Source organism: Alligator mississippiensis, chromosome 5 (assembly GCF_030867095.1).
Source record: "Alligator mississippiensis isolate rAllMis1 chromosome 5, rAllMis1, whole genome shotgun sequence".
NCBI lineage: Eukaryota > Metazoa > Chordata > Crocodylia > Alligatoridae > Alligator > Alligator mississippiensis.
In genome coordinates, this window is record NC_081828.1 from 85,612,863 (window position 1) to 85,634,891 (window position 22,029).

Here is a 22,029-nt window from a genome sequence, read left to right on the forward strand (position 1 = left end):
ACCAGGTGAGACAAGGAAAGAATCTATTCACCTTTAACTAAAATATGCCCAACAGGGCAAAAAGGAAATAGGCTATTCAAAAAACAGGGAAATTACCTCAACAAAAGAATGATGATTTCATAAATACTACTGCTGAGACAGCAGAAACTATATTATTAAAAGAATTATTCTTTTGACCTCTAAACAATTCAGAGGCTATAAAAAGCTGATTTTATTCAATAAGTGAGTGTCATTAAGATAGATCAGTGAGAAAAAGGACAAAAAGATTGTAAATCAAAATTGGGGGAGTTGCAGTATAGGAGCAAAGCTACAAATTGCTGTTCTTTCCATTTCTGCATTGCTAGCAACATCCTGATAAATATGGAATGTGCATAAAGTGTCTATAGCTGTTCTCTCAGCAAACAGCTGATCTTTGAAAAGTGTTGAAGCAGACTGGAAGTGCTTACGTAGAAGCCAAAGAGTAAGAAGGCTTAGATTCTATTCCCAACTCTTCCAAAGGCCTTTAAGCAGCTAGCTTATCTTCATTGTACCTCAATTCCTCTCTCCCATATAAGCTGAGCGATGATACTACTTCTCTGCCTCAGAGGGATCCCATCAAGTTTAACTGGCTAAGCTTGCAAGGGCTTATCCTTGACTAAATGGCACCTCTCAGTTTGGCTGTTAACTTCTGAATGCCACATCTGGTCCATTCCAAAATTCTGGGTAAAAGGGTAGTAAAGCACTGGAATAGGCTACCCAGAGAGGTGGTAGAATCTCCATCCTTGGAGGTTTTTAAGACCCTGCTAGACAAAGCTTTGCCTGGGATGATCTAGTTGGGGATGGTCCTGACTAGATGACCTCCTGAAGTCCCCTTCAACCCTAATTTTCTATAATTCTATAGAGAATCCATTTGATTTGTGGGGAAACTGGGAATAGGAAAAGAGGGCCATCAGGTCTAGGTTTAGGTGGCTTACTTTAAGCCATCTACACCTAGTTCAGGAACAGTGCACATAGCCGTTTGCCACTTCTGGGAGTGAGGAGAGGGCCTGGTGGGTCAGGGGGGAGGGCTGGCAGGTCTGTGGGGAGTTGTCTGGTTTGGGGTGGTGTGCAGGGGAACTAAAAATGGCCTGTTTAGGGTTGTGGGGGGAATGGGTAGGAATCTAGGGCTGAGGCAAGCGTTGGGCTTTCCCAGCCTCAGGGCTGTACTGCGAATGTGTGCAGGCCTTTGCTAGATTGAGTTAACCCTTTTCTAAAGCAGATTAACCCTTTCTTGAAATAAACTAGTGCACCTTCTGATGTGCACTAACTTTGATTGGACGTACGATTTTCCCCCCCAAATTAAATCCTCCAATTGTCTGCATGACTGGATGCTTATATTGACCTAACCCTAGTTATGTTGTCTTAAATGTAATATCTGTGCATACCCACAGGACACTTCTGCCATCCATTTAGCATAGTTGCACATTATAAACCCTCAGCAGTTGCCTATAGGTCAAAGAACTGGTAAGTAACTTTCAGTATATATCCCATTTCATCTCTGCTCCATTTTCTAATAGTTTCATATGTTGAGGAGAGCGTATACACTTCTGAGCAGGGAGAGAAAAGCATAGTGGTACAGGGGAGGATGAGTGAATGGAAGTTTTGTGGAGAAAATGGAAAGGGGAGAAGAAGGAAGGTGGAGAAAACTGAGAACTCCTGGTGTGATGGGCACACAGAAGCCATGGCATGGGAAAAGGCAACATGGGGCGTTAAATTGGGGATAGAAGGCAGCTACTTGGTTAGGAGGAAAAGACAGTGAGACAATAGATTCATAGATTCATAGCTATTAGGGTTAGAAGGGACCTCAGTAGGTCATCGAGTCTGAACCCCTGCCCTGGGCAGAAAAGAGCGCTGGGGTCAGACGACCCCAGCTAGGTGCTTGTCCAGTCTTTTCTTGAAGACCCCCAAGGTAGGGGAGAGGACCACTTACCTTGGAAGCCCATTCTAGATTCTGGCAACCCTTACTGTGAAGAAGTTCTTTCTAATGTCCAACCTAAATCTGCTCTCTTTCAATTTGTGGCCATGGTTCGTAGTTATTCTAGGGGGTGCCCTAGTAAACAGAGCATCTCCTATTCCCTGCTGCCCTCCCCTGATGAATTTATAGGCAGCCACAAAATCATCTCTCAGCCTTTTCTTGTGAAGGCTGAAGAGATACAGGTCCCTTGGTCTCTCCTCTTAGGGCCTTACCTGCAGGCCTCTGACCATACAAGTGGCCTTCCTCTGACCCCTCTCAAGATTCTCCGCACCCCTCTTGAAGTGCAGTACCCAAAACTGGATGCAGTACTTCAACTGTGGCCTGGCCAGTGCCGCATAGAGGGGGAGCATCACCTCCCTGGACGTGTTCGTCCTGTATCTGCTAATGCATGATAAAGCACGGTTAGCTTTGTTGATCGCTTTGTCACATTGACGACTTATGTTCATTTTGGAGTCAACTATGACTCCAAGACCCCTTTCCGCGGCTGTGCTGTTGAGAAGGTCATCCCCCCAGCCTGTAAGTGTGTTGGTGGTTCTTTTTGCCCAGGTGCAGCACTTTGCACTTATTTTGTTGAGCTGCATCCTATTTTGTTCTGCCCATTTTTCCAACCTGTCCAGATCCACTTGGATCTGTTCCCTACCCTCTGGTCTGTTAACTTTGCCCCATAATTTAGTATCATCTGCAAACTTGGACAGGCTGCTCTCCACGCCCTCAACCAAGTCACTGATGAAGACATTGAATAGCACCGGTCCAAGGCCCAAGCCTTGTGGGACTCCACTGCCCACATCTTTCCAGGTAACCCAATGTGTCACCCACCTGACCATGTAATCATCTGCATCACAGCCTGTCAGTTTATTTACAAGAACAAAATCAGATACCATATCAAAGGCCTTCTTAAAGTCTAGGTTGATGACATCTACCTTGACTTCTGCATCAAAGCATTTTGTGACATGGTCATAAAAAGAAACGAGGTTAGTCAGGCAGGATCTACCTGCAATGAATCCATGCTGATTTCCTTTCAGCATTATTTCCCTTCTCACAGATGTGATCCTTAATGATTTTTTTCAGAGTTTTCCCAAGGATAGAGGTGAGACTAACTGGCCTATAGTTTCCCGGTTGTTCCCTCCTCCCCTTCTTGAAAAAAGGGACCACACTGGCACTTTTCCAATCCTCTGAGACCTGACCAGAGCACCATGAATGCTTGAACAGCTGTGCCAGTGGCTCTGCTATGATATGACAATGATATGCACATAGAATTCCTGGCATGGGAAGTGAATAGAGGAACCTGGAATAGGGTGGGATGGGAAAATGGGGAGATATGAGGGGAGAGGGAAGTGGACAGTGTCAGATGGTATGCAAAACGCATGGTATGAGGAGTGAGAAGGTGGGACCTTGGCATGGGTCAGAGTGTTGGAGAAATTCTCTGAAAAATAGCAGGGTGACAGGGAGTTTGGGGAGTGGGAAGGTGGAGGCATAGAGGGATGCAAGGAGGTACTTTTGAATGTGGTAATCTCACTCTGCAGAAGGTAGGAGATATATGACTTCCTCCCAGCTAATTAGTTCATGTTGGTACAATGCTTTAGTACCTGTACATGTGAGTCACAATAGAAGTGCCAAGTATTCCCTCTCCTTAAGGCCCTACAGGCAGCTTCCCAAGTGCAGCCAATCGAGAAATATTCACCACTTTCCTCTGACACCTGAGAGAAAGAAGGTAGGGCTTTTTTCTTCCAAGTTAGCTTGCAGCAGAACAAGAACAGAAGTTCTTTGTGCTCAGTGGCCTTGAGCCCCCTTCATGAAGCTGGGGTAGTAAACACTCACTGACAATAGAAATGAATGTTATAATCATATCAGTACTGTGAACCATAACTTGTTGATGAACTTGTGGAGAGTGCACCTACCAGACAGAGAATGTACACAGAGGATTTGATGCATTAAATGTCAACTACCAACAGCCTTGCATCCTAGAAAGAAAAGTGGCTAATTCATTTCCATACATCTTGGAACATTCAATTAAAATAGTGACAGCAGAAGCAAATGCTGTTGCAAGAGGTTGCTAGAGTACCTTGTGGGATGGGGGAGAATTTGGGAAACACTTGGCTGACTGCAGTGTGGCTTTTGAAGCACTTAGCTTGGTAGCAGGGAATGAATTGAAAATGTCAGATGTATTTTCCCCAAAAGGTAATTAAATATAAGATTACCTGTTCTACTAGGCTTTCACACTCACCCTGACGTTTCTCTTCTAAAGAAACTTTTAGATTTGTTGCCATTTCTATCCTCTTAAATCCTGGTCTGGACCCCACGGAGACCTTCGTTTCTAACACGTATGGATTGCATTAGTAGCCTTGCCACTTTTGTGAGCTCCCAGATTACTTCTTGATTCCTTTTTTTTTTTTAATGAAGGAACTTGTTTGATTGTGTAGGAAACTGTGTTCTGCTTTCAGTTGAAGCAAACCTGGAGTAATCTTTGATTTGATTAATGGGGCTTTCACTATTGGTATAACATTAATGAGTGGTGCTACATTCATTTACTTGAAGGGAGTACTTTGTTTTCTTTCTAGGAGAAGATACAAGAGCATCAACAGGGCAGAAGTCTCTTGGTAAAGCAAAATGCATAAGCTGAAATGCAATTAAAACTCATAGTAAATAGTTTAAGTCAGAAAGTGATAATAATATAGATGCTTAGTGTGTGAGACTCCCTGATTTAGAGTTTGGTCTGTTCTGAAGACAAAGTGGAAACCCTGAAAACTGACAATAGACTTCAGAGCTTTAAGCGCAGTAACAGCTATAGCAAAGTGCGCTGAAATTCTAGCAGCCTTTGTGGGTGAGGGTTTGGTCCCTCAGTCAAGACACAGGCCTGTATATTGCCACATCTTAACTTTTTCTTTGCCTGGACCTTAGCATTCAGTTGTCTTGGTTAATCCTATCAATCACAGCAAAACCCTTAATAGCTGCTAACACTTTTTCTTTCTAGGATATTGACACTAATCCTGGAGAGCAGAGGGTGTGGAGGGGAAGGTAGCAAAGACAGTTTTGCAGGCATTTGCACTTCCAACATTCTCTGCATTGCAATACAGGCACAGAGCAAAAACACAGCACTGGTTTGTTTTCTGTTTTGCACAAGCACTTCAACAATTTCTGTAATGTATCCCACTTCTTACTTCTACTTCTGTTACAAACATTCACACAGTTCCTAGCACAAAATTTAGTTTTCTCTGCTACTGACTTCTTATCGGACCAGCGATAGAAGTTGTACTTAACCCAAACAGACCACAGCATGACCTTAGGCACTTTGAGATCAGGACACAACTTTTTCTCAAAGCAGTCCTACCTAAAGTTTCATTCCTACTCTCTCCTCCTGCCCACTCTTGCATCTCAATGAGCTCTGTTAATCTCTTCACTGCCTTTCTTTCTAAAGGCTTTCCACATCTTTCTCTCCTCTGCAGTCACCTTTTGTTTAACAGCCATCTGCAAGGCTTTAACAGCCATCTGACGGTGAGGATTTTTCAACTGCTTAACCTGTTTCTCTGTATCAACTTTCAGTTCCCACAGACAGCTGCAAGGGAAAGGCAACATCATGCTCAATTTTTACAATTTGCCCAGAACAAATCTGCTTAAGAATTAGCTCTCTCTAGCACCCTCATACAGGAGAAATTGGGGTTCTAGGTTGCAGTCCTTGATCCTCAACCCCTAGAGATTACCTTTGCCCACTAGCTGTAGTTCCCAACTTGATACTGTCAATCCATCTCTGCTTGGCTGGCTTGCCAATTGTTGCCCCTAGGATTTCTTTTACCAGAGACCACCAAGCATTGACATGGCTTCTCATCTGATTTGGTATCAAGTGAACTTTTAATAGTAACCCCTAGGCTTATTACAAGTACTCTTCATTGCAATATGACCTGGCAAGTGTTTCCTTCAGGTGTTACAGCAGCAACCTTCAGTGGTACCAGCCTCAGATCCTCCCCTGGGTGTGCGAGATGTTAGTTTTTGGATTCCTCTTTGTTTAAACAAGAAGTCCGAGGCTGCTCATGTCTCCCCAGGGTGGCAACAGAACACACGCAAGAGCATCAACACGGTAGAAGTCCCTTGGTAAGTTAAAAATGCATGAATTTCACTGCTGAGTGTCTAGAAGGGGCTCAGTTGTGCTATCCTACAGCAACCCCCATCAGCACACCTTGTCTGGTGATATATTAATTCCAGAGATATTAAGTGGAAGTATTTACTCTTTGTGGTCCCAATCTGGCTTGAGAACCATGTGGGTCTTCCCTGCTGAGGCTTCTGGGGAGGCCCCGTGTTTCTTATTCTTCTTTTGTATGGCAAATGGACGTCTGGCTGACTGGCATCTTAGGGCTGCTGTTGTCCTCTCCATGAACCAAGATCAATGGTGGGGAAGCTTGAGTGTCCCAATGACCCTCAGAGCTATGTTTTCTGGAGTGTTACATTCCTGGCAGGGTCAATCATGGTGAACAGGTGTGAGGGCAGGTTCCAGACAAGCCCCACAGTCCAATCCCAAATCCTCAGTGGTGGATCAGGCGGAAGAAGATGTCAGGATTGTAATGGCTGTAAAGTTCAAAGAAGGTTGCAGTAAGATGGAGGTATCCTGTCATCTAGGATTCTCCTTGGCCTCTGGGCTCAGATCTCAGCCTTCTACCATAGGAAACAACATGCTGTCTTGTACAAACCTCCAAAAGCCATGCAGCAATGGACCAGTAATGATAGTGGTAGAACTAGTGACTTTTGCAGTCTCCAGCCATGAATCTGCATGCAGGCGGTGGTGGCCTGATGGCCGTCTTGCACTTGGGTTAAGACAGCAGTTTGGCAACTGTTACTTTGGCTGAGCAGTCCTACTCAGGATCCCATCTGCTCACCTCACACGGGGAAGAGCCTAGATTTAGAGCACCTTTTCTAGCCATCTTATCTGCTTCTGGCTGGACAACTGTGTCCAGTGGGATCACTCTTTCTGCAGTTGAAAACATCATAAAGAAGAAAATGATTTTTGTAACATGTAATGTTTGTACTTTGTTGGATAACCAAAACAATCAGCAACCAGAAAGAAGAACTGCCATCATCTCCAGAGAACTAGTTAGATAAAACATCAACGTTGCAGCTCTGAGTGAGATGAGGGGACTGGTCAACTGTAGGAAGAGGATGGAGGCTACACCTTATTCTGGAAAGGGAAATTGGCCCAGGGCAAATGTATTTAAAGTATTGTCTTCGCCATCAAGAATCAGCTTGTCAATCAGCTTATGGAGCTCCCTGTGGGTATTAACAAATGACTTATGATCCTTCATCTTAAGCTCAGCAGCAACCAGTATGCCACCATCATCAGCGAGTATGCCCCACTGCTTAATGCTGATGATAATGTCAAAGAACAGTTCTACTCCAATTTTGACTACGTTCTGACTAATATTCACAAGGAGGACAAGATCCTTTTCCTTCGTGACTTCAGTGCCAGAATCAGATGTGACCTGGAGTGGTAGCCTTTGGGAAGAAAGGAGTAGGGAAAGCCAACTCCAATGGCATCCTTCTCCTGAGCAAATGTGCAGAGCATGTTCTTATCATCATGGACACCACCTTCAGACAGAGTGACAAATACAAGAGCACATGGAGAAACCCTCACTCTAAGCATTGGCACATCCTCAATTATGTTATTGCTAGAGCCCATGTTCGAATGGATATCCATATCACATAAGCCATACAAGGAATCAATGACTCCTGGATAGAACACTGTCTTGTCAGATCCATTATGAACATCTGGCTTGCTCCAAAACACTGAAAACAGATAAAAGCAAAGTGAAGGACTCTCAACACCGAATCTCCTCAAGATCTGAAGGTCTGTAAGAATCTCCAACAGTGCCTCCATGGAAAGCTCTCTGCCCTGTCCACAAATGAAGGCAACACTGAGGGACTCTGGAAGGGGTTTAAAGCTGCCATTCATGTGATCTGTACTGAATCCATTGGCCTATACCACTCATTGGCACCAAGAACAGTTCTATAAGAGTGATGCTGAGAGTGATGCTGAAGCCCTCCTCAAGCAGAAGAGAAGGGCTCATTCTGTTTGGCAAGATGACACTTCATCTCCATAAAGAAAGGACACGCATCAACTCCTCAAAGCCAAAGCTCAAAGGAGGATCTGGGAAATCAAAAATCAGTGGTGGCAAGATAAAGCCAAGGAGATCCAACTTTATGCTGACAAACATGACATGTGTAGCTTTTTCCAAGTAATAAAAGTAATCTATGGCCCAACTTCCAACTCTTCTACTTTTTTGTGGTCACAGCATGGCTTGACACTCCTCAAAGATGATGCTCCTATCCAAGCTAGATTGAAAGAGTACTTTGAAGTACTCCTGAACTGTGAGTCAACTGTGGTAGTCAATTGTGGTTGTGGATACCACAATTGAGTCCACCCCCAAACACCCTGAAAGTGGATCCCTCACTAACCATCCTGTCCTAGAAGAAGTCTGGCATGCCATCAAGGAAACGAAGAACAACAAGGCTACTGGACTGGATGACATACCTCTCTACAAGGCTGGCAGGGAGGAACTGGTACTGGGACTCCATAAATTTATTCTATGAATTTAGAACAACAAAGAGATCCCTGAGGACCTGAGGAATGCCAACATCATGGCTATCTTCAAGAAAGAAGATAAGTCTCTGTGTGGGAACTATCAAGGCATTGCCCTCCTTTCCACAGCAGGGAAAATCCTTGCCTGCATCCTCCAAAACCATCTTCTACCTCTTGCTCAGGAAGTCCTGCTGAAATCTCAGTGTGGTTTCAGACCATGCTGTGGAGCACTGAAATGATCTTTGTTGCCCACCAGGTCTAGGAACAACCTAGTTGGCAAAAAACATCAGGATCTGTATATGACCTTCATTGACCTCCATAAGGCCATAGATTTCATCAGTTGTGAAGCCTTGTGTAAAGTACTAATCCACTAATCATCTTTTACAGTGGTCATTTTCCTGTCAGGCTGCTGTCTGCATCTGGCTGTGTCAGACTGCTAAACCACATCTTCTTTTAACTTTATCACTGTCATGGTTTATAAAAAGGTCACCCTAAACTGTGACTCGCTTTACTTTAAGTTAGTGGTGTTACTTACGTCAAGGCACAAAATGCCGTTGCTTGTGCTAGGCATACCAGCCCAGCCTCTGGCTTTTGTACTATTCATTCCATCCAGAAAGAGCACACACTGAATGCAGAGGCTTCCTCAGCCTGACAAAGGGTTTTTAAACCCGAAAGCTTGCTAAGAAAATTTTTTTCCAACTATTTAAGTTGGTCTAATAAAAGCTATCAGATTCACCCAAAGAACCTTGTCTTCCTATTGCTTGTGCTAAGCATTTTGCCAAAGCAGCTTTCAGGCCAGTATCACCAACCATGCCTCTGAAAATTCCTCCACATCAAATGGGAAGATTGCTGTGCAGATGCCAGCATACTCAATGAAGCCAGTGTTACCAGCATTGAATCACTGATCTTCAAGCACCAACTTCATTGGACGACACTGCGTGTGGAATGCCTGACTCTTGACTCCCCAAACAAGTGCTCTACTCCCAGCTTAGTTGTGACCTGAGATTTTACAGTGGCCAGAGGAAATGCTACAAGGACACACTGTGACAAGGAAAACAGATGCCAACATCAAGAGCTGTCTGTCAACCAACTCCAATGGCACTGCAACCTCAAACAAGTAGAAGCCCATTTTGAGGTAAGGTGTCTTGCCCTCAAAGCAGAAAAGAGAGAGCAGAGGAAGGAAAAGGAGAGAAATCCCTGGCCTATGGCCTACTCTTCCCTGTGGAAAGACTGGAAACTTCTGCGGATGAGTATGTGGCTCAAGGATAGGACTCTTAAGTCACCTCAAGACCCATCAATGAGACATGGTAGAGAACATCCTCAAATTGAGCAATTGCTGCTACCATCATCAGTGGCTGCTGTACACAAAATAACAATGGCAGGAAGGAAACCTTCTATTGTTGTTTTCCTGATTTCTCTTCCACCTCCTGCCACAGCTGTGTAAATGCATCTGCCTGGGCCAGATGAGGAAATCAACTCAAATTTCTTGAACTTTTTTTCCCCTTTTGAACAGGTTAGAAAATAAAAAGGGATTTGCCGTAATTGTAGTAATCAGGTCCATGTGCCAGGTTTATTCCAATGGAATTGAATACTGCAAATAGGTCACTCACCCAGCTTCCTTCTCAATGCCAGTTGACTTGTATTATGCATTTCTAGCCAGTGTATTTTCCATGGGGCAAACTTGTCTCCAAAGAAACAACAGAACCAATAAAGCTAACAACTATGCAAAACAACAAATAGATAAACAGATCAACCAAAGCCTGTGGTCTTTTCTCAGACCCTGAGAAGGTAAACCATGCTATATGCTTTTCCTTCCGCACCACAGCCTTCCCTCTCTCTCTCTCTCTCTCCTTTGCACTCTGCTCATGGAGCTTGGAAGCTTCTTTGTGGCTCTACCCTAATTCATTCATCATGTGCACCGCTGCCAGTCTTCCAGCCAGACAGACTCTTAACTCCTACTGCCTGCAGCTGAGTTTCAGGCTGAGCATCTCCTTACACTTTCCCAGAGCTTGACTAAAACAACTGGTAACTCAGAAAAATATTTACATTTAAACATTCACTGTCAATCATTATGCTTCTGGTCTTTTAGCAGGTGAGTAATCAATCCCATTGGGTTCAATGTGTTTGATTCACATGTAAATTCCTCCTGTGCATTGTGCTTTGAGGATCAGGGCTTGGTACATATTAGGAACCAGCAGAGATCATATGTAGGGCATGTATTGAGTCTGGGAACATTAGGTATTCTACAAAGTGTTCTCTGTCAGATGTTTTTCTTCGAAGAAGCCTGCTGGAGGCTGTGGTGACAATGTTGCAAACATTTTTTTTCCTTTTAATTAAAACTCTTTAATACAAATTAAAAAACTATCAACAAAACAAACTGGATCTGTGCAAAATGATATTGGAGGAGCAAATGCAGTTCTAGAAATGTCAAAAGTACTTCGCTTAACATTCCCTTCGGTCTTCAGTACTCTGTAGGCAACTTTTTCAATTTCAAAAGTTGTGGGAATAGCTTGCGTTGCTTGACCTTCAAACTTTGTTGAAAAAGACCCAATGAATATATTTTCCTAGACTTTTATGAGTTGTTTTAGCTCACAGGTAGTTTATTTCCTATAATATAGAGACATTTCAGGAGCATGAGAAAATGTCAGAATGTTTTAGATAGCGTATGTAGCATTATGAACTCTTTTTCAGGTTGGCTGTCAAAGCTATTGCTTGCTTTCCTAAAGGCTCAGCAAGGCTATGTCATTCTTTTCTGCTTCAGTACAAATGAACTGATATTGGAAATGTCATTTTCTTTGTGTTCCTCTTATATCCCTTTTTATTTATGTATGTGATGCCATTTGGGTTATCTTTCATTCCTGCAACAAGCACAGTTTGGATCACATGCCTCTTTTGTATGACACCACTGTTTTTAGTGGCTTTGCATTGGAAATGAATTTGACCCATTATATTTCTTTTTTGAAACTGATAGGACTCTAAGCAGATGCTTCAAAAGCAAAAGACGAGAGAGAATGAATCAGAAGTGACTAGGTCCTGCATATTACTTTGAGAGTGGATAGTACTGAGCACCACAGATGTCTACTCTTTGCCTAGCAAAATTGTTTGCAAACACTTACAGCATAGTGCTCAGGCTTGTTTGCACTGCAGTGTTTGCTCCTTAGAGGATTATTTGTCATCTGCATCTTTCCAATTTTGAAAGCAGCCAGTTTCCTTGCGGTGCTTTCTCTGTGAGATGCTGACACTATAAGAACTGCTGTGTAGGTTGATTTTATTTCATTTTATTAAACACAACTGCCATTGAAGCAGCCCATGCCAATATTGGACTGAATGGTGAACCATAGGGCAAACTGCCATATAGAGAATGTCTGTCTCTCATATGTTGTATACAGCCTATGATTGATGATATTGAGGTTGACAGGAAAATCTGCAGACTGTCTTTCCTTTCTTCTTGCCTACTTCTTTCTCTGCTGATTTCTAAAGTATATTTCTGATCCATCTCTTAGAGGCCTATTCTGTTCCTTCTAAAATAAACAGGAGTTTTGTCATTCACTTCAGTCGGAATGAGATTGAGATCTATATGCTTTTTTTCTACAGGCAGCATTTTCCTTTCTTTCCTATTGGTAGATAAGGCCCATTGAGTGCAGGGACGATGTGTAGGGGGTGCACGTGCACCCCCTGCAAAAAGGCACTGCCAACACTGCTGGTGGTGCTTTTGGGTGGTCGCTGACTCATGGTCAGCACTTGCCACCCCCCTCTTCCCCCCGCCCCCCACACACACACCCACAACAGTGCCAGCAGTGTCTACGGGAGCTCCCCACTCACCACCACTGGGCTCCTGCCACCGCCAGTGCAGCCATGCCTCCCCAGCCACTGGGGGCACACGCCGTTCATGATTGAGTGAATGTAGCATAATTAGGTATCCAGGCTGTTAGACATTTAGTCATATTTCTCACCAAATATTGCAGATTAAGATGGAATCATGAAGTGGAAGGTGAATGGGATGCTAGACAGAAAGGAGTGGACAGCCCCAGAAATGATTTTTTCTCCCCCAGTCATGGGCTTCTGTAGCTTAAACTGTAGGCACTTCTATCCTCATCCTATGCTTTCACTTGTCTGTAAATTACAGTGGGATTTAACTACTGCACCTGGGAGCATAGTTTGGGGAGGAGACGAAACAATAACAAAAGAAGAGGTTAGGGAATATTTAGAAAATCTGGACATGTGTATTAGGGCTGTGCGAAACTTCGGGTGCTGATTCAATTCGGAGGAGATTCGGCTTGATTTGGTGGCCAAATTTCTGAATCAGGGGACTAATTAAAACATCTGAATCAATTGAAAGCTTTCCAGATCTTCGGAAAAAATTTGGAGAGCTTCAACGATTCAGACAGTCCCCTCCCCTGTAGCAGGGAGCTGGAGCCAGACTTGGAGCTAGTAAGTAGGGGGTGGGGGAGGGGACCATGGGGGGGACCCCTGCCAGACCCTGCCTGATCCCCCAGCCCCCCTAACCCCCACCCACTCCCCCAGCCCCCTATGGCTGCCCTGCCCACCCTAGCTCCCAGTGCTTTAAAACAAAGCCCCACTCACTGGGTGTTGCCAGGTGGGCCGATCCTTGCTGCCCCCACTGCCCTATGCTATGTGGGGGTCTCTGTCATGAGCCCCCCAACCTCCCCTCACTACCCCAGCCCCCCCATGGCTGCCCCACCTGCCCCAGCTCCAGCCCTTTAAGAAAACAAATGAGAAAAACCCTGAGACTCACCACTCCTGCATTGGCCTTGGGGCTTCAGGGGGCTCATGCAGAGCCCCCCATGCAGCACAGGGCAGCAGGGGACTGTGGGGATCACCCCCCTGCCAGGCAGGAATGGTGAATGTAGGGTTTTGGGGGATTTTTTTCTTAAGGGGCCGGAGCTGGGGCAGGTGAGGCAGCCATGAGGATAGTGGGGGGGAGGGGCTTGTGCAGAGCCCCCCATGTGGTGTGGGGCAGTGGGGGGCAGCAGGGATCATCTCCCGCCTGGCAGCACCTGGTGAATGGGGGCTTTTTTTTCCCCAAAGAGCTGGGAGCTGGGGTGGGTGGGACAGCCATTGCCAGGCTAGGAGGGTGGGCGGGGGATGGAGCTGGGTGATTAACAGATTTGGCAGCAGCCAAATCTCTGAATCAGATTTGGCCAAATCGATTCAGGGCAGTGATTCAAATCACCAAATCAAATCGCTGTCCCCTGAATCAGCCGAATCTGAAGCGAATACTAGCCGCTTTAAACAGGCCTAATGTGTATGAGTGCATGGAGATGGATGCAATGCACCCATGGGTGCTGAAGGAGTTGGCTGATGTGATTGCAAAGCCACTGACCATTATCTTTGAAAAACTGTGGCGATTGGAAGAGGTCCCAGACGATAGAGAAAGGTCAAATATAGTGGCCATCTTTAAGAAAGGGAAGAAGAAGGATCCAGGGAACTATGGATTGGTCAGCCTGGTGAGATCATGAAGCAGGTCCTCAAGGAATCCATTTCTAATCACTTGGAGGAGAAGAAAATGATCAGGAATAGTCAGCATGGATTTACCAAAGGGAAGTCATGCCTGACCAACCTGATTGCCTTCAAGGATGAGATGACTGACTTTGTAGATACAGGGAGACCAGTGGATGTGGTATACCTTGATTTTTAGCAAGGCTTTTGATATGGTCTCTCACAACATTCTTGCAAGCCAGATAAAGAAGTACTGGTTAGATGAATGGGCTTTAAGGAGGGTAGAAAACTGTCTGGATTGTCAGACTCAAAGGGTGGTAATCAATGGCTCGATGTTTAATTGTCAGCTGGTACCAAGTGCAGTGCCCCAGGGATTGGTCCTGGGGCCAGTTTTCATTATCTGCATCAACAATCTGGAAGATGAGATGGATTGCACCTTCAGCAAATTTGCAGGTGACCCCAAGGTGGGTGGAGTAATAAATATGCTGGAGGGTAGGGCTACCGTTCAAAGTGACCTAGACCAATTGGAGGATTAAATCTCAAGAAATGTCATGAAATTCAATAAGCACAAATGCAGAGTCCTGCACTGAGGACTGAACAATCTCAGGTACCGGTACAGAGTGGGGACTGACTGCTTAAGCAGCATCTTTGCAAAAAAGGACCTGGTGGTTACAGTGGACAATAAGCTCAATATGAGCCAACAGTTGTGAATATGAGACTTTGTTGTGAAAAGACTAATGGCATACTGGGCTGGAAGTTAATGTGGTACTGGGGGGAGATGTAAAGGAACCAACAACTGATGAATTTGTCTTTATCTATCTGAATCCTGTGTGGTTGCTAGCTAATATCTGAAAATTCAGCCTATGTGTTGACTGTTCATTGTTTTGCATGTTTTCTCTTTGATTATTTTACAGTATAGTGTACTGTGCTTTGTGAAAGCTGGCTGGTTATTGCTTAACTCTGTCACTGTCCAGGTGAGTGAACAGAACTGCAGGCGCTCAGCAAACATAAGATTTGGTAGAATGTTCACACTGAATTGGGGACATGTCTGCTACCTTAAAACTCTGGCTTTAAGGGAGAGGGACACAGGTTGTCACTGGAAAAAGAAGGCAGCTGGTGGTATCAAAGATAAGGTTAACTTAGAATTGGGACAGCCTTATTTGAAAGGGTTTTTAATTTCAAGGAGTGATATGCCTTTGAGAATTGAGTTGGCCATTTTTTCACAAGGAATTTGCCATATTTTCTCACCAAAGCCAACAAAGTGCATAGGTACAGAGAAATGGAGCCTTCATTCCAACACACTTCAGAATGTTGATCACATTTTATTTTAACCTGGGTAGTTTTATACCTGGCTAATATTGTTGAAAAATACAGTCTGAAAATTTCCAGCAGCCTCCATCTGTTTCAGAGTCAACCTTATTAATTCCATCTATAGTTAAAATGGTTAGGGTGCAGTAGGATTTAAACATGAACTAGTTGAAATTTTTTGGGTCGAAAAATGTTTTTTTCTTGCCAACAAATGGTTTCATTTCAAAACAAAAACGTCCTTGACATTTCTTTTCTTCTGCAATGTTCTGTTTTTTAATAAAAAAATTAAATTTCTCAGTAGCCAAATATCCTCATAGAAAAAGTAGAAATCCATTTCAATTTTTCATTAAAAAAATGAATAAAATTGGCCCAGCTATCTTTTCAGTACTCTGGTGATAATTTGTTTCTTTGGAAATGTTTATTATGGGAATTATTTGCCATTTTTGGACCTGCTTTATGTAAGGGGTTCACTGAATTTGTCTCATAATATCTAATGGCATTGTCTCTGTCCCCTTCATCTGTTCTTTTTTTCTGAACAGGGAGGGATATGTAAGGAAGGTGAAATTTGTTAGTATATAACTATCTGAAGTCAGGTGGCATTCTTGCCTAACCTGCAACCAACACAGGGAAATTTGCAGTCTTGAAAAGTTCAAGAACCAACACTCAGAAATGCATTTTTCTTCTCTACAGGGAGAAAGCCCTAGCCAGTGACACATGGTGCCTTCCATGACTGTTACTGGGAAGGACAATTCTGTATTTTTCTTGAAGCTATTACTGCAGCTCCTGCAGTTGATGAAGGTGAGTAATGGAATCAAAGGACATGATAAGTGATGCACATTTAAACTATATTTCTAAGATACAATTACTACCAGGATGTACATTTGAGAAATTCTTATTTGATTTATAGATGTTTTTCAGTAAATATGAAAGAGCTGTAATAGATAGACCCAGTAATGTTGTTGAGGTTTCTAGCAGAATTTAAGCGGAACTATGTACATGGTCTTTCAATATAAAACACATGAGTCTAGTACAGTATTGAGAATTCTTGCATAGTCTGCTTCTACATTTATCTGGGTTTCATATGTTTTAATCACCATCATATCAGTAGGCATGTCCTGGGCTAGTCATGTTAGTGTGTTAATGTTCGTATTGCACTAGCACCAGCTGGGCACTGTGTAAACTGAGTATGAGACAGCCTGGGCCCTGAAAAGTTTATAGTCTCAATAGGCAAAAGTTGGGAGGGAAATTCAGAGCACCAAGAAGTGAAGAGAATTGGTCAGTGTCACCTGAAGTGTTAGTGATAGAGATAATTGAATGTAGTTCCCCGATTGCTGGAATACCTTGCCTTGCTGTAGAGTGTGTGTGTGTGTGTGTGTGTGCGTGTGTGTGTGTGTAATCCAAAATAGCTCTATTGCTCTGTTGATATTGGTGCATTATTGGGGGAAGTATAGACTTATGTGTTACAGAATTGTTTTTAACTGTAGAAAACATGGAGAAAAATCTTTTTATAAGATTTGGCTAGGAAAGTAATGAACTGCAAGGATTGCTGAAGACGGCAAACGAGAATTGATGTATAGACCGAGAGGCATGACATAAGGCATAAAAACATAAATATATATACTGACAGAGATGCGTTCTGAACTTTGCCATTTTTTCCAAGTGGCAAGCTGTCAACCTGATTCTTTTTTCTTTGGTGAAAAAGGGGGAAATTCTAACTACTCAGCAGACATTGACTAGAAAAGCTCCCTTAAAGCGAAGGGAGTGATTTACATCAACTGAAGATCAGTGCTATTGTTTTACAAAGACAAGTTCCAGAGATTCCTTACAGGAAACAGAGTAAAGTGGTGACAATTTCTACATCTTCCAACAGGGGGTGCTTACTTAAGCATTTTGTGTGTTGAAGCTACTTCTCTAGTAGGGCTGTGCAAAACAGCACCATTCCATTTTGACTTCCATTTTGCCATTTCAAAGGGACAGTGTTTCGTTTAGCTGTTTCGAAGCACTGTCTCATTTTGTTTTGTCCAAATTGTTTCGCTATTTCAAAGCTGTTTTGACGTTTTACCCATAGACTATAAGGGGGACTCAAGAAAATGCCTATAACTTTGTCATTTCTTGCCTGATTTGAATGAAAACAGCAGAGAGAGAGTAGCCCCTGCTGGGGCCACAAAGTCTGTCAAGTTTCAAGGAGATAGGTGTAGGGGTTTTTGGGAAACTGTACCTCAAGGTGCTGACAAGCAAAACTCATGTCATGTGTGTGTGTTAAGATGCAGTGGGATGAAAACAGCATGCATGGTAGCCTCTGTTGAGGCCATGAAGCCTGCCAAGTTTCAAGGAGATAGGTGCAGGGGTTTCTGGGAAATCGCACCTCAAGCTGCTGACAAGCAAAACTCATGACGTGTGACTTTGTTGTGTGTGTTAAGGCACACCCTCACTGACGCTGGGGCCTCTACATGACACGGTAGTGTGCCCTAATGAGGCCGCCTCCTCCCCTACAGCCTCATCCCAGTCCACCACTTTAATTAACAGCAGGTATGTGAGCAGCACAGTAGCATCAGCAGCATCTCAGGCAGCCAAACTGTCATAGAGCCTTTCTTTCCTTTCCTGCAGGGGCTGCTTCTTCAGCACCTGCCAGAGATCTCTCACTACCAGCCCCAGCCTAGGGCCCTGCATCCTTCTGGTCAGCTGACCGGGGACAGGTGCTAGGGGTGTAGGTTGTAGTCATGTTGGTCTAAGGACATGGGAGGCAAGGTTTTTTGGGTCAATCTGATATGTTTTATTAGGCCAACTAAATAGTTGGAGAAGTATCTCTTAGCAAGGTTTTGGGTTGAAAACCCTTTGTCAGGCTGAGGGAGTACCTGCAGTTGGTGTGCTGTTCCTGGATGGAAGGAATAGTAAAGAAGCCAGAGGCTGGCAGGCAAGAAAGGCAGTCAGTGAAAATGGAAATGGAGGTGTCAGGGGTAAAGGACAGGCTGGGGTGGGGGGCAGGGAAGGGGGATGTAGTAGGGAAAAGTGGAGGGGCAGCTGGGGAGTCAGATGTCTGGCAGGTTGTAGTGTGTCTTAATTCCAATGTCTATATTGAGTCCATGAGTTTCTGTACCTAGTAGGTTCATGAAGTGCAGTTCATAGGCTTGTCCGTGAAAAGTGGTTTGTAAATTCAAACAAGCACTGAACCTCACTATCCTCATCACCAGAAGTCAACTTCCTACGGCCCAAAACACACTGAATGGATCCAGACTATGCCATGACAAGACATGCAAAACCAGCCAACAATATTTCTAGTATGGAGATATCTTCATATCTCCATCATGGCACCAAATAGAAGACACCAAGCAACAAGTGTGCACCAGAATGAGTGCACACCAAAAATCTATCAAAGACAAGAACACACAGTTTCCTGTCTCCAATTTCTCAGGCCTGATCCTCAAAGGGAATTTACAAACCAGGAACATTGATCCCCTGGAACCACTGGTAATGCGTAGGGTGTGCACGCGGGTGCACGTGCACCCCCTATGAGAATGTGCCACTGACACTGTCAGCGGTGACTGTGGGTGGTCACTGCTTGCCACCCCTTCCCCCCACCACTGCCAACACTGCTGGCAGTGTCTGCAGGTGGTTAGCTATCACCTGGTGGCTGATCACCCCCCTCCCTGCTTACTGCCATCGCACTCCCACTGTCATCAGAACCACTGTGCCACCCAAGCCACCAGGGGCACATGTTGTTCATGCCTGGAACTTCTCCATTTGGTTCTGAAGTTCCCTCACTACAGGGATCACCTGGCTAAGAAGGGTATCGCTAGCGCTGAGGCTCTCAGTGGCCTCGAGGAAGGGCTTGAGGTCCACCAAAATCTGGGAGATGGTATCCCACTCAGCTGTGTTAAGGGGGCTGCTGATCCCAATCTCCCTGAGCAAAGCCACCTCACGGATGGCCTTTTGTTGCTCCACCACCCTTTTGAGCATCAGGTATGTGGAATTCCACTGAGTCTCCACATCCTGCGTGATTTTGTGCTGTGGGATGTTCAGCTCTGCCTGTTTGTCCCACAGCATCTTGTTCCCCTTGATGCTCCAGCAGAAGTAGCCTGCCACCTTCCTGCATTTGGAAATGAGCTTGCTGGTGGTGCTGGCACCATCACCGGCAGCCTTGTCCCCCTCCAAGGCGTCCCTGACAATAAGGTGGAATTTGTGTGCCGAGCAGTGGATGCCAAAAAGTTGGCATCACAGACCGCCTCGACCATATTGGCCCCATTGTTGGTGACCATGAACCTGTGGGTGAGCTCACCCTGCCCAATGAGCCACCCCCGCACCAAGCAGTTCATGGCCCCCATAATCTCAATTGCTGTGTGGGACTCATCCATCACCTTGGCTTGAAAGAGAGCCGATGGCTTGACTGGTCACACCCGTGCCCTGTGAAGGAGAGGCATGCATGGTCTCCACCCCAGCTGCTCCAGATGTCCCAGGTGAAGTGTAAGGCCACCTGCAGACCTGCTTTGCACAGCTTCTCCCTCAAGTACTCCCTGCATGCCTCATACAGGGAGGGCACCACCGTCCTGCTGAAGGTGTTGTGTGTGGGTACTTGCTAGGATGGGGTTACAAGCACCATGAGCCACCTGAACCCTGGCCACTGAACAAAGGAGAAGGGCTGGCCATCCACAGCAAGCATCTCTCCAAAGCTCTGGGTGGTCTCACTTGCCTTTGCAATGAGTCCCCCTTTCTGTCCACCTTTCCCCCACTACTCCATGGTGGCCTGCCTCTGCTTTGTGGGGATGGGGCCTTTGAAGGGAGAGGGGGACTTCTTTTTGGGCATGCTTCCCCTGGTGCCAGGCTGAGGAAGAGCAAGGACAAGGGGATGGTGCCTGCGGAGATGCATCAGCATCCCCGTGGTGCTCATTTGTTTCGTTCCCTTGCCCTGGCTGGTTTTGGCTTGACAGTGCAGACAGATAGCATATGTGGAATCATCTGCCAGCTCAAAATGATCCCAGACCACATTATCCCCTTGCTTCTGGGGTGCAGGTGCATGTGCGGATGTTGCCTTTTTCCCCTCCTCAGCAGGCAGAGGCACAGCAACAGGAGGAGTGGACTCAGCTGAGCCACTTGCCTCCACAACCTCTACCTCAGTCTCCTCTGAAGTGCCTTCTGGAGAAGGAGACCTGACTCTAGGGGAAACTTGATGGGTGTGGATCATGAACTCAGATGATCCCCCCTCCTTCCCTAAAATTTCCTTTGCTATGGCACTCGGATCCAGCTCCAGCTCTTCCTCTGGCCCTGGAAGGCTCAGGATGAGAAGTGAAATGGGGGTGGAGAAGATTGTCACGCTGGTGCTGCTTGCTGTCATGGTGCTAGTGGTAGTGGTGGGAGGCAGGGTTATGGCTGGTGCTCTTGGAGGGGATGCAGACTCAGGTAATGGCACTGCTCCCCTCTCCTTGCTGCCAGTAGAACTGGAAGCCTCATGCCTGCTAGTTGTAGGAAAGAGGCTGTGTCTCAGTTTGGGAGGGGGGAGGGGGAGAGTTACAGATCTCCCTCTACCTTCTCTTCTGCCCCTCCCTGAAGGCTTGCCAGCTGCCTTTCCAGCACACTTCGTAGTGTTTCATAGTGTTTGGTGTGCTGGAAAATCTGTGTTCTTTTGTAATGTAATCTGTATTTATGTAATATATGTAGATAATGGTATGTATGTATGTATGTAATGTATGTATGTATTTATGTAATAAATAAAATATATAAATGTATGTGTGTGTTCCTGAATAAATTCTATATTATAATATGCAATATATGCTGTGCTTCCCTGCACAGTGAATGGAATGCACACTGAGAGAAAGCATAGACTTCTTTTCTGAGGGAAAAGAATCATAATAGACTAACAAAAACAAAAAGAGGATTTTGGGGGAGGAATAAATTGAAAGAAATGAATATAATAATAAAAGGGCATTAGGAAAGTAAAAGGTATTGGATCCCACTTCCTCTTAATAGGTTAGCAAATAGAAAGTGATAGCCTTTCTCTGACACTGCTGAGCTGATGGGAGACACAGCTCAGTAACTGACCCCAAGGCACAGAGAAAGCTCAGTTCAAACAATGCTTTTTATGCTGTTTTTTCTGTCCCTCCCCCAGAGCACTGGGATTGGAAGGGACCTCAGGGAAGGATCACAGTCACTGGCCAGCTACACATGTCAATATGAAAGCAGTCCTTCCTCCCTCTTCCCCCTCCCTCTCCTTAGTTTCTGTTTCCTGCAAGCAAGCCCAGCTTCGAAACTCAAAACATTTCAAAATTTCGAAACGTTTTGAGTGCCCTTGTTTTGTTTCAAGGCTGTTTCAAAGCCTTTCATTTCATTTTGATTTCACTGTTTCAAACTGATTACGAGTTGAAACAGCATCTAAACAACACACCAATTGAAATTTTACACAGCACTATCATCTAGTACTGTTTTGGCTATTCTGGGTGCTGGCCAGACCGGGTATTTTGGTATCTGCCCCTCTTTCCCCCCCCACTGATGTCCCATACGTTTTACTGTTATAACCATTGCAGTAGACTTGATAATGCCAAGAATCCATAGAGTACCTTCCCTTATCAAAGTCAGGGGGATTTTGTTAGACTTTTCTCAGTTAGAAGTCAATCTTGCAGCAATGGCAATTTATTTTTAGGAGTTGAGTGCTTGTTCTAGGCAGTGGCACTGGAGCCATCTGGATTATTCAGAATGCATATTCCCATATAGTCAG

The 22,029-nt window shown here is 44.8% G+C and overlaps 1 long non-coding RNA gene across 2 annotated transcripts in view; it reads left to right on the forward strand.

The window, feature by feature from the left end:
* The first annotated feature begins 3,182 nt into the window (after window positions 1–3,182).
* Window positions 3,183–22,029, forward strand: part of LOC109281059 (uncharacterized) — a 38,892-nt gene continuing 20,045 nt past the window's right edge. For both annotated transcript variants that reach the window (XR_009462489.1, XR_009462490.1), the window contains exons 1-3: window positions 3,183–6,079; window positions 14,930–14,989; window positions 16,014–16,121. This is a non-coding gene — a long non-coding RNA (uncharacterized LOC109281059). The remainder of the gene's footprint in view (window positions 6,080–14,929; window positions 14,990–16,013; window positions 16,122–22,029) is intronic.